This window comes from Leucoraja erinacea, chromosome 3 (assembly GCF_028641065.1).
Source record: "Leucoraja erinacea ecotype New England chromosome 3, Leri_hhj_1, whole genome shotgun sequence".
NCBI classification, from domain to species: domain Eukaryota; kingdom Metazoa; phylum Chordata; class Chondrichthyes; order Rajiformes; family Rajidae; genus Leucoraja; species Leucoraja erinaceus.
In genome coordinates this window covers 62,166,255-62,179,561 of record NC_073379.1, presented here as the reverse complement: position 1 = coordinate 62,179,561, position 13,307 = coordinate 62,166,255, and the positions used below count along the sequence as shown (strand labels likewise).

General features: G+C 41.9%; 1 protein-coding gene across 2 annotated transcripts in view; it reads right to left on the bottom strand.

Annotated features, from left to right (window-relative positions):
- glis3 (GLIS family zinc finger 3) overlaps window positions 1–13,307 on the bottom strand; it is a 477,161-nt gene that overhangs the window by 213,854 nt on the left and 250,000 nt on the right. The window lies entirely within an intron of this gene.

The window sequence follows — 13,307 nt, the reverse complement described above, 5'->3', positions numbered from 1 at the left end:
TGTTGGCTCATAGACAAAGGCAAACACACAAAAATAACATTATAAATAAATCACACATAAATTTTACACGACAGTCAAAAAAAGACTGAAAAAAAAAGACATTAGTGCAAAGTACAATTAGAAAATGTCCATGGTAGTGCAGGAGTTATTCGTTAGTGTTCTGTTGCTGAGTTAGGATAATGGATGTGCAGGTTGGTTCAAGAACCTGATGGTTGTAGGAAAGTAGCTGTTCCTGAATCTGGTTGAGTGTGACTTTATCTGTATATCTATATAGCCTAATGGTAGCAGTGAGAAGAGAGAATAGCCCAGATAGGGGTGATTGGTACATACTGCCTTTTTGAGGCTATGCCTCACATGGATGCTTTCAATGGAGGGGAGGGTTGTGCCCGCGTTGGCTGAGTCCACCACTATCTGCAGCTTCTTGCATCCTTGAAAGCTTTGAAATTGCTGCACCAGGCTATGATGTAACCAATCAAGATACTTTCTTCAGTGCATTTGTCAAAATTTGTTAGAGTATTTGGTGACATGCAAAATCTCTAAGAAAGTAGAGGCAATAGCAAGCCTCTTTATAGTCACATCTATGTGCTGTGGCCAGGGCAGGTCATCCAAGATATTAAAGCATAGGAATTTGAAGTTGCTAACTTTCTTTGCCGCTGAGCCACAAATGAAAGCTAGCATGTGGTCTTCCACTTCCTAAAATCGATGATTAGTTTCTTGGTTGTGCTGATGTTTAGTGAGAGGATGTTGTTATGGCACCATTCAACCAGGTGTACTATCTCTCCGCAGTACACTGACTCATCATCACCCATGATTCAGCCAACAACTGTGGTGTTATCAGCAAATTTATAGATAGCATAGGAACTATACTTAGCCACAGTCAGTGGTGTAAAGAGAATAGAGCAGGGCGTTGAGCGTGCAGGAGATAATTCATGCCATCATCAACCTCTGAAAACACTTAATTATAAGGGATGTGAGTGTGACCTGATGGTAGCCATTGAGGTAGGTCACTGTGTTCTTCTTGGGCATTGGTACAAGAGATGCCCCTTTGAAGCAGGTGGGAACCTCAGACAGCAGAAGCGAGAGAGAAAGGGCTAGTTTCTGGCTAGGCGATATTATTGATGTCCAGCAATGATTAATGCTGAATATATTCTCATATTGCATTCTGACTTGTTTCCTTTATTTTACAATGCTTGCAGAAATCTAATTTCAAGGTTATTTGAAAATACATAAACGAATGGGATTGCCATAGCAAATGGCATTTCACAAATGGGCAGTGTTGGCAATGTAAAGCAATTACATATTTTGTTGTCATTAGATAAAATATTTTATTTTGCTTGCAATATACATAAATAGTACCTGTAGTACGTGACCATGCAAATATTTAACAGAGTAGAGAATAAAATTGGGAATTGTGAAAGGTAAAGACAAAATTAATTAATTACCATAGAATTTGCGGTTTGTGCTGTTGTGCTGAACTATTAGGCGATCTCAGGACATGTACAAGCATTCCTACATGTATTTCTTGCTTTAAAGTTTGAGTTTTTAAATCAATATTTGAAATTATGTCATCATTACTTTTTTTATTAAACACATCTTCTCCAATACTGTGTTGGAACCACTTCAATTTCTCAACAGGAAATCTGCATGTAGAGTGGGTCATGAAAACTTGCAACCATCTGTGATCCATGTAGTTTCCTTCATAATGAGATAAATGTATATTCAGAAATTCTTTAATTGCAGAAATGCAATATTTTAGAGAAGCAGTCGTATATTGATCTGTCCTGAACCAACAATTGTTTCTGTAGATTGTGCAGAAGTAACTGTTGCACTTTATATGCTTATTTATGTGTGTACAGGTGCACAACCTTTTATCCGAAGTTCCAAATAACGAAAAGCTCCGAATAGTGGACATTTTTTCAGTCCTTGAAGAAAGGTCCTTGAAGACGTTCACCGAGGGCGGCCCGCAAAGGTGACAGTGGAACCTCCGGTCGGTCCTCGAAGAAAGGGGAACTAAATCCCCATTCATAAAAGAGAAGGTGAGGGTATATTGTGCGGGAAGGTTAATAATTGACAATCTGCTGCTGCCTGCCCGCTGAGTTAAAAAGTTCCCACGGTAGACTCACGATACACAGTGTATCGTGAGTCTTGCGTGGGAACTTTTTAAACTCAGCGGGAAGGCAGCAGCAGATTGTCGCTCCCTTCAGTTTCACCCCACCTACACCCCTCTGCTTCCCGGCCATGTGTGTGACCCCTTCCCTCCCCTCTCCAGCTCCCCGCCCATTGCACCGGCGCGGGGGCTTTGCACTGTCTTTACGTCGGCGATGCCAGCAGGTCAGTGCCAGTCACCGGAGACGTCAGGACCAACGGGACACCGACCCCCAGGCCCACTGCAAGCACGGAGATCCCAGAGACCCACAGCCAGCAACAGCCCAGCCCCGTTCCAACTCCAGAGGAACACGAAGCTGAAGGTGTGCAAGGTACGTCTTGGTCTTGGGGTTGCGGATGAGGCGGCGCAGCTCGGGCTGTGACGTCTCCGGCCACAGGAGCTGAGACTGCGAACTGTGGGGTTGTTTGCAGTTGCAGAGGGAGGGGGCAAGGGCGGTACAGTTCCCAGTCTCAGCTCCAGTCCAGGGGGGTGGCCGGAGACGTCAGGACCAACAGGACACCGACTGCAAGCACGGAGATCCCAGAGACTCACAGCCAGCAGCAACTCTAGCCCAGCCCCGCTCCAACTCCAGAGGAACCCGGGTTGCGGATGAGGGGGCACAGCTCGGGCTGTGGGCGAACTGCCACTTGTTGCTGTAGCGGCACATCGGGGAGCGGGTTCCTGTTGGTCCTGACATCTCCGGCCACCCCCCTGGACAGGTGCTGAGAGACGTCAGGACCACCAGAAGCCGCTCCCCGATGGGCCGCTACGGCGACTTGGCAGTTCGCCCACAGCCCGAGCTGCGCCCCCTCATCGGGACACCGACCCCCAGGCCCACTGCAAGCACGGAGATCCCAGATCAGCAACTCCAGCCCAGCCCCGCTCCAACTCCAGAGGAACACGCAGAAGCTGATGGTGTGCAAGGTACATCTTGTTCTTGGGGTGGCGCAGCTCGGGCTGTGGGCGAACTGCCACTTGTCGCCATAGCGGCCCATCGGGGAGCGGATTCCTCTGGAGTTGGAGGGACAGGGAGACACAGCGGCTTTTGAGAATGGTGGGCAATCACTTCCAAAGTTCTGCCCACACAGTCAGTACACCTCTCCTACACTTGTCTCCCGCACTAAGATCATCTCGCAGAGAATGATCCCAGCCTAACCCTCCCTATTCTCTCCTATTCTGCAAGAAAATACTACATTGAAGACTCAAACTCGCGATCGAGTAACTGCCGGGATCTAGGCGCAAACTCGCGATCTTGCGGATATGAGCCGAGCACTCTACCACTGAGCCAGCCGTTAAAATCTACGCTAAAAATCTTCCATTCCAAAAGCCGAAAAATTCTGAATTACGAAAAGTGTCTGGTCCCAAGGCTTTCGGATAAAAGGTTGTGCACCTGTATATATATATATTCAATGGTATATGGACACACTGATCTGTTCTGTATTTATTTATGCCTACAATATTCTGTTGTGCTGAAGCAAAGCAACAATTTCATTGTCCTATCTGGGACACATGACAATAAACTCTCTTGAACTTGAACTAATACATCAAAAGCACTGGCAGTAGAAAAAATAAATTAAAAATTTAATTGAAAACTGTCCATTGCACTAATTAATTTAATAGCATGTATTATCAATTTGATTTTGAAAATTTGCAACCAATTCCAGCTGTGAAATTAATACCATAATTGTTTCCTATTGGATTGATCCACAAAGGACATTCAGTAATTCATTTAATATAATCATCACAAAAATCATCCAAGAAAATATATAGTTTCAGTTGTGTGGAAGATAAAATTAAAGCATAACCTGATATTATAGCCTTGATTTCTATCATTTCACGTTTTCATAAATGATATCCTGAGGCATTATGGCAATTTATATCATGTTTTTAATAACTATATAATCCTTACATTTAAAGGTTAACAGATTATTGGTACAGGTATGTGGCAGTAGACAGTAAAATATAGTTGAGAAGAAATTCAATTGATAAGGTTGCTTTGATTCAGTGTATTGCAGTAAAAAATCAAATGTTCTTGTGAATCATGATAATGATTATTTCTAGCTTATTTAGATCAAACAGAGATTTCAAGCTAGTTTTCAAGAGATTTTGCTGTTTTATTATTATAAAGTCCTTAACTTAAAATGTGTATCCTGAAAATGTGTATTAAATATACAGAGTACATGCAGCTAAATAAAATATAGATCGGACATCATCTGAGAGGATGGAGGAAAGGCTTCAGCAGCAAAATGTCATGATCAGGCTTTTGCATTTGTAAGACTATTTCCACTTGTGATAACACCTTTATCTATGGAATGGTGGACTCCGTAGATCTTTTCTGATAAAATGGTCATCAGCATGAAAAATGACCTTCTGATTCACCCTCTGAATGCTGCCTAGCCTGTTGAGTATTTTTTAGAAATTCTGAAGACAGTTGTGCACTGTTGCATTTGTGGCTGGAAACCCCTTCAGTGTGATTACTGAAGTGTGTGGAAGTAGACACAGCACAAAACCAAGTAAAATCAACTAAAGTCATATAGAAATCCAGTGCATAAACAGGCCCTTTGGCCCACTGAATCCACACTGCTCATCGACCACCCGTCTACACTAATCCCACATTAATGTTGATTATAATTCAAACTCAAATTGTACACGAGACAAACATAATTAAAGTTAGAACCGTGTCACTGCTGCAGAATTACACTGCTGTAGAATACAGTGCTGGCTACATTCTTCATGGTCTTTGGAAATCAAGTCAGCTGGACAAACAACACTTCACAGATACAGTCTGTAAAATTCAACATTGATGCTTTCATACTCTATAGCAGCGTTTCTCAACCTTTTTGCCCTTGCGAAACCCTTGACATAATTTTCATCTCAGGGAACCCCTACATAAAAAATATTATATATCTTTATTAATGTCTTTCTTTCCCTTTCACAAACTTAAAGTTCATAAGGCAACCAATAATTTACGTTTTTCTCAAGTTTATTGACAATGCAAAAAAAAACCCAAAAATCAACATGCTTGTTCAAAACAGAAGCAAATAAAGGCAAACAGAAGCACTAACCTTGAAGTGGGGGGGGGGGGGGGGGGGGGGGGAGAGAGAGAGAGAGAGAGGGAAAAGAGAGAGAGGGGTTGACAGGGAGAGGAGGAGAGAGAGAGAGAGAGAGAGGAGAGAGAGGAGGGAGAGGAGAGAGAGAAAGAGAGAGAGAGCAACACACATAAACTTTTCATAAACTAACAAAAATAAACAGTCTGAAGAAGGGTTTCAGCCTGAAACATTGCCTATTTCCTTCATTCCATAGATGCTGCTGCACCTGCTGAGTTTCTCCTGCATTTTTGAGTACCCCCAAAAATAAACATAAACCTACTTAAATTTCTAAAAGTCATATAACATCCCTAAGTGAGGGTAAAAATTACCAAATAACGTGGGTGAATGAGGGACTGTACCTACACGCCACGAAGCTGATGGGACTGATGGAGACCGTGCATGCGGCTGTACTCGAGTGAGTCACTTGATGATACACAAATCCGTCACGTACAGCTCCTGTCTACTGACCACTAAAGGCCGTTTCACACTGGCGCCGTAAAGACGTCGCTGAATATGCTAAATAGACGTCGCTAAATATACGTGTATAATAAAATTACGAACATGAAATTAAACACAAAAATGACTCAAAAATGCATTTACATATGATTAAAGGTAGACCCAAAATACTGAAGTAACTCAGCGGGTGAGGCAGCATCTATGGAGAGAAGGAATGGGCGACGTTTCGGGTCGAGACCCTTCTTCAGAATGATGTCAGGGGAGGGGGCAGGACAAAAAAAAGCTCTCGGTACACCTAGTGTCCTCTCGCAGAACCCTAGCGTTCCGGGGAACCCCGGTTGAGAAACGCTGCTCTATAGGCTGCATGACAATCTGAAATTTCAACTTATCAAAGGTGTTGAGCTGTAAATGTATGTGCACTGCAGCTAAATTATACCTTACACTGTCTACTTTATGTTTACCATTGTAAATCCCTGGCATTTAGAAGCAGTGATATGATTGTGCTGATTAAACAGCCCATCACAATGAATATTTCCCATGGAGTGCAAACCAGGAACAATGAGCATGATTTCCAATCCTTCCTAAATTTCAACATTTAAACATTCCTTTTTCCTCTCCTCAATACCTTAGTTCCTGCTGTTTCATAATGGCTCTTTCTTCAGGGGTGTGCAAAGGCCCATAAATTTTCCAGCATTTGGAATGCCTCATGAATGCATCATTATTGTTATTAGATGATTAAATATATCTATTACTTCAGCAAATTACTGGAGTAGACGTACGGCAGGGAACTTGAATTCCACTGATTGTTCCCTACGCATGCACAATGTCTTTCCCCCAATTAAGAAATTCAAAGTTTAGAAAAGGTCACAGGTTAGAAATTGATCTCACAGATCAGTAGCTTTGGAGTGAATGTATGTCACATGCATTGCTTGATATTTAATTCTATTTTAGGCAACGGAATACTTCTCAATCTCCATTGCTACTTGAGAAGAATTTTTGGTCACTTGCTTCAAATATCTTTACTGTCTTGTTCATATTTCTAAAGCCTCCTTTATTATTGTCGACACCTTTTATATCTGACCTTTGATGTATGCCTTCTTGCTTTGTTCGCCACTAGTGTCAGATGCATCAACTGAAAAAAAAAAATCTTTCCATTTCTAAACTTTTTCCCACCTCACTTTTAAAAATCTCAAGACACATTTTCCAATGAATTTTCAATGTTTATTCCATACTTCATTGTCTTGCTTCGGATTTCATTCCTTAATCTATGTTTATATCTGTGAGCTTTAGGTTTAATTTATGCTAGACTAAGTGGGACCCGTTGGGTCCCATGTTCGCACGGGAGGGCTGGTCCCCCGACACAATATTCCACCTCTCCACCAATTCCAATATTGGTGGCCAGTGGGAGGGCTTTCTGGAGCACTGGTATGGGTTCTTGGGGTGGCAGCTCAGTCCCTTAAGCCTGATGTGCTGGCAGCTCACTCACGGCTGGTGGGCTGGCAGTTGACTCATAGCTATACCTTGAAATTCCATTTCAAGCAGGGTGCAAGGCCACCAAATTCAAATCCATTTTCCTACCATTTCAAGCAGGGTGCAAGGCCACCAAATTCAAGTGCAGTTTCTTACCACTTCGAGCAGGGTGCAAGGGGCCACCAAATTCATGTGCAGTTTCCTACCACTTCAAGCACGGTGCAAGACCGCCAAATTCAAGTGCAGTTTCATTCCACTTCAAGCAGGGTGCAAGGCCACCAAATTCAAGTGCAGTTTCATACCATTTCAAGCAGGGTGCAAGGCCACCAAATTCAAATGCAGCTTAATACCATTTCTTGCAGGGTGCAACGCCACCACATTCAAATGCAGTTTCATACCATTTCATGCAGGCTACCGCATTCAAATGCAGTTTCATACCATTTCAAGCAGGGTGAACCCACCATAAAACCACCATAAAACCACACAAAACACCAAACTCACAGTTCAGTAGACATTCAGTGTGTTCAGTTGATTCACAGCTCAGACAGTCGTGACCTCTCCCTCCCCCATCATGCAGAGACTGAGTCACACATACACTTCCTGGTTTTATAACCCCTCCCCCTCCCCCTCCCACCAGAAAAGGTGTGGCCTTCATGGCACGATTGACAGGAGAGAGATTCTCAACATTTTTTTAACACTAATAACACTTTTATTTTTAATTGATGGGAATAATCCTCTGTACCTGCTGAGCGGAGGGGGACTAAGATGGCCAAAAATCACATGCGTAGGTGGTAGCGTTTTATCTAAAATCAATATACAGTGCAAACAAGAAGTTCCCCAAAGCAACCAAACCACCATTTGCATTAGTGCCTTTTAACTTCAAGCCAAAGCACCTAAACCACCATTAGCAGTAGTGCCTTTTAACTTCAAGCCAAAGCACCCAAACCACCATTTTCAGTAGTGCCTTCAAGCCAATGCACCCAAACCACCATTTGCAGTAGTGCCTTTTAACTTCAAGCTAAAGCACCCAAACTACCATTTGCAGTAGTGCCTTTTAACTTCAAGCCAAAGCACCCAAACCACCATTTGCAATAGTGCCTTTTTACTTCAACCCAAAGCACCCAAACAACCATTTGCAGGCAGTACCTTTTTACTTCAAACCAACCATATTTTCATTTTCAAACCACATTAAGGGGACTCACAGTTGAGTAGACACGTGTTCAGTGTTATTCAGTGCTCAGAGAGACGTGACCCTCTGGCTTCCTCCATCTTGCAGAGACTGAGTGAGGCACACCACTTCCTGGTTTTATAGTCCCTCCCCCCTTCCACCAGCATGGGCAGCAGAGAGAATGGCAATTAAAAAAAACCCTTAATATCTCTCTGATTTTTCATCATTGGGAAAAACCCTCCGGTCCCGGAAGACGGGGGCTCTGAGTGAGGTGGCCAAAAATGACGGCCATAGGCGGCGGCGTTCTCTCAGAAATCACAGCACAGCGAGCCAAAAGCGGTCAAGATCAGACTTTTAGTAATATAGATTAAAGATAATACATAAATATAATTTGCTATGGAGGATTGAGATTTTGGTACCATGATTTACAATTATGTTTCACATGGCCAAGTTTCAATGACTAATATTGCAATGTGATATCATACAAGCTTTTGCAGACTTTACTGCTGGAGAAAGTCAGTCATGCTGGTAAAGCACAATAAGAAATGAGAATAAAGAAAGCAATCAAATTAATACATGAATGCTTTTTAAGAACTATTTGGGAGTAATATCGAAAGCTGGTTTGGGTACAAGAACTCAGAATGTCTAAACTCAGCCCAAGATAAAATAAGGCAGTGCAGTTGATACAATTTGGTCAAGAGTATTATAAAATAATATGGATTAAAGTAAAATCTACTTGGAAGAATAAAATCATGTGAAATGCAATAATGCATCTCTAATAAAGGAAAAATGTAACCGAATAAGACCACCCACACAGAGGAAGCCCATGAATCTAGGGGAAGCAGATGTTGTCCTTCTTGTCCAATACATTTGGTTTAACAGCTGTATGATGATTGGCAGTTGCAGTATTTAACAGGCTGATATATGGAAAATTCAACAAGTTTTTGCTTAAAATCATTAAGGTCATGGGAAAAAAGGTCACCGCGTCCAGTAGCTGTGGCGGTAGAGAACCGGTCTCCCAACTTGAGGGCTTATGTTTAAATCCCTGCCGTGATTAACACTTGAACTATCTAACCCTTAAGTGAATGAGATTACTTGTTCTTGCCTCAGTGGATGCAATGCATTTTAGCCAGAGAGCACTTCATCCCACATAAAGGAAAGGAAAAGAATAACAGAAGCACATTTTAATAAGAGGTGCAATATGAAGGCAGGTGGCAGCAAAGAGGAGAGAATGGGAACAATTTAAAAAAAAATATATTCCTTATTGATTGTGACATTTCAAGAACAGAAAAAATAACACAGAATTTGCACATCGAATGTTATAAAGTTAAATTTAGAATGCTTTGGCAATTTTTGCAAAATAAATGTATCTCCAAATTTACGATACGTTCTTAGATTAAAAAAATAATCACAACAAAAGAAATAGCAGTGCATTGCGGTGACCATTGGCTCAATGCCATATCAATTCACAAATTCCAGAACCACTTCGGAGCAAGTCAACAAGAACAATTCCATCAAGCAATATTAAGACCTGACCTGTACTTAGTAACTCTAACCTGAAATAGTTTCATATCCCTGAAATGATGTCTTAACACTGAATAGTTTGTGATTTACATTGGTTTTGTTATAGAGGTGATCTACTTTCTAAAAGTTCACAGAGAATCAATTTCAAATGATATTAAAACTCGTTTCTGCATATATGTCTGTGGATTTAGAATTGCTTTAATTGGTAACTATAAAGTCCTCTCCCTGGCTTCACAATCGACAACTTTTCAAATTTGTCTCACACCTTCGGTTTCATCCATCTTCCTGTTAGAAACGCCTGTCACTTGTGTCGACCTCTGCTAGCTTCACCTGTGACCTGCCACGCTTATTCCTGCCTGGCTCCTTTTCCAGGTTTTTTCTCACCCCCCCCAAAAAAAAAATCAGCCTGAAGAAGAGTCTCGAACCAAAACATTTCCTATTAATGTCCTGAAGGAACTCACTATATCAGGAGAATATGTGGAGGGAATTTGACATGATGACGTTTCGAGTCAGGACCCTTCCTCAGACTGAGGAATCATAAAAGTTTATCTGAGGAAGAGTTCTGACTTGAAATGTTGCCAGTCCATTTCTCTCCTCAGATGCTGCCTGTGCTGCTAAGTTCCTCCAGCACTTTGTGTTTTTGTTCAAGATTGCAGCATCTTGTGTCTCCATTAAGCCTGCTGGGTTTTCTGAGCTAGCAGTTTCTTGGTCACATTAGGTTTTCATTGAAATTCAAATAATTACTTGATCTTTGATTCCCCAACTGCCATGTTGGGATTCAAATTCATGTCCCAGGATCAATAGCTTACATCTTTGGATACTAGTTCATGAACTAACCCATATGCTACCATAATTGCTACTGTGATGAAGATGATGAGCTCGAGAAAGGGGAGGGAGGTGTCGGAGATGGTCCAAGTGAATTTGAGTGTAGGGTGGAAATTGGTGGTGAAGTTAATGAAGTCCATGAGTTTTGCATGAGTGCAGGAGGTGGCACCAATGCAGTCGTCAATTTACCAGAGATAGAGTTTGGGGATAAGGCCAGTATACGCCTGGAACAGGGATTGTTCAACGTACCCTATAAAGAAGCAGGCATAGCTGGGGCCCCATGCAAGTGCCCATAGCTATGCCTTTGATTTAGAGGAAGTGGGAGGAGTCAAAGGTGAAGTGGTTAAGGGTGAGGACCAGCTCTGGCTAGGGAGAGGAGAGTGTTTGGCTGCAGGAGGCTGGTTCTGCGGTCGAGGAAAAAACAGAGGACTTTAAGGCCTGGGGGATGGAGGTGTAGAGTGACTTAAAGTCCATTAAAGATGAGGGAGTGGGGGCTCGAAAAGTGGAAGTCATTAAAGAGATGCGTGTGAGGTATCTTGGACATAGGTAGGGAGAGACTGGACCAGGGGGGATAAGATGGAGTAGAGTATGTGGAAATCATTTCAGTGGGACAGGAGCAGGCAGAAACAATGGATCAGCCAGAGCAGACACAAAATGCTGGAGTAACTTAGCGAGTCAGGCTGCATCTCTGGAGAGAAAGTCTACCAGGGCAGTTGTGTTTATAGATTTTGGAGAGAAGGTAAAACCAGGCCGTGCGATGCTGGGAAATTATAAGGTTGGAGGCTGTGGAGGGCAGACAGATGGAAGTGATAAAATCAGAAATGGTCTGAGAGATTATGGCCTGGTGCTCATCTGCAGGGTTATGGACCAAGGATATGTAGGAGGAGGTGTCCATAAGTTGGTGCCTGGCCTCAGTGCGGTAGAGGTCAGCTCGCCAGACTACCACGGCACCTCCCTTGTTGGTTTAATGATAATGTCGGGGTTGCATGATTGGGAGGAAGCTATGAGCAAAGGACTGCCGTTGAGGCGAATAGTCAAATTAGTAGCTGAGGGGTGGAACCAGTAGTCTGTAGGGATGACAGCTGCTATTTGGGGGGGAAATAGCTGGGATCCTACAGAGACTAGAATCGTCTCAATGTTTTTAAGTTGAGGAAGCATCATTTTATTGGTATTGATTTACTTATTTCTTGCGGTGACAAAGTAGTTAGACTCAGCTGACCCATCCCTGGTCACATATTTTGCTGAAGTTATAGTCCAGTTTGTGTATTTAGAATTTCAGTAGATTACTGGAAGATTGAAAAGGGAATGGGTTTGATTTCAATTAATTGATTTTTCTTGGCAATTTAGTTTGGTAACTGAGGATCATAGGTCTCTGCCAATGTTGCAGCTGCTCTGGTTGATAGAAACCACACAAGGGTATATTGCTGGATCTCACTCTCCTCTTCATGTACAGAAGCACATGATATTTTTCTCTATCACAGCATGATATAGATCACAAACTCACCATGTGGGGATTTGTTGGCAGATGCCGAATCTTCCCACATGTGAGGCATTCTGTGCTGTCACAACATTTTCTTTTGCTTAAACTACTGGCTAATCAGTTGTAGTATCAGCAGGGCATCAAACTGAGAATGATGCATTGTTACATTGGAATTAGCTCTCAGATACTCTGAGCTGGCTAATACAGATGTGGTAACAAATGGTCGAATGATTAATGTCTGGCAGTAAAGCAATCTGTATGAATTAATGAAAGAAAACAGAATTAAAATGAAGGTATGTCAGGAGTTAACTACAATACTTCACTGCAACATCCCACAGTTAATAATAGAAATCTATGTGCATTAAATCATACAACTTGTTCGGTGAAGAACATTGCGAAGATGCCAATAAAGCTGTGACTACAAATATCATCTTACTTGCGGAACGAAATGCGGAATCTTATTAAATAAACAGATTTTTTGAAATCTGAGCAGAACACACTGCTCACTCCCACAGAACCTTCCACTTAGGAATTAATTCCCAGTTACTTTTTGAACACGCTCTTTATTGTTTCCACAACAATGATTGTCGTACATTAACCTGTTCGGTTAGAATTCATTTTATGACTATACTATTTTGTAGCGGATGGAATGATATAGCATTCATTCAGAATCTTACCTTCAATTGTGTAAAGTAACTGCTTTGATTGATTTTGGACTGGGGCTATGTCTGCAGCAAATCAAATGGATTTCATTTAGTTGGGGTGTGCAGGAATTTATCAGGAATGTAATTCTACATTCTACACCAAGAATGTATTAAAATGATTCAGTGGTGTGACTCGAATATTTGCTTCTTCTTTTACAGGAACATTATACATTTTGGATATTGAATTGAACTTTCATAGAAAATGGTTATATTACACAAAGGGTTCTTGCTCCAGACATTTAACCTTTTCCTTTTCTTTCCTTCTTTCTTCTCTCAAAGTCATCAGTATTACTACCTTTCTGTATCTCTCCCAATGATTGATGCAGACAACAATCTCTGTGGTTTCAAGATATGATGGCAATCCATACAGCAATGCATAATATGCTCTTTACTCAACAGTAGGGTTGAGTTGATGGGAGTAGAGTAACATAGAAAAATAGGTCCT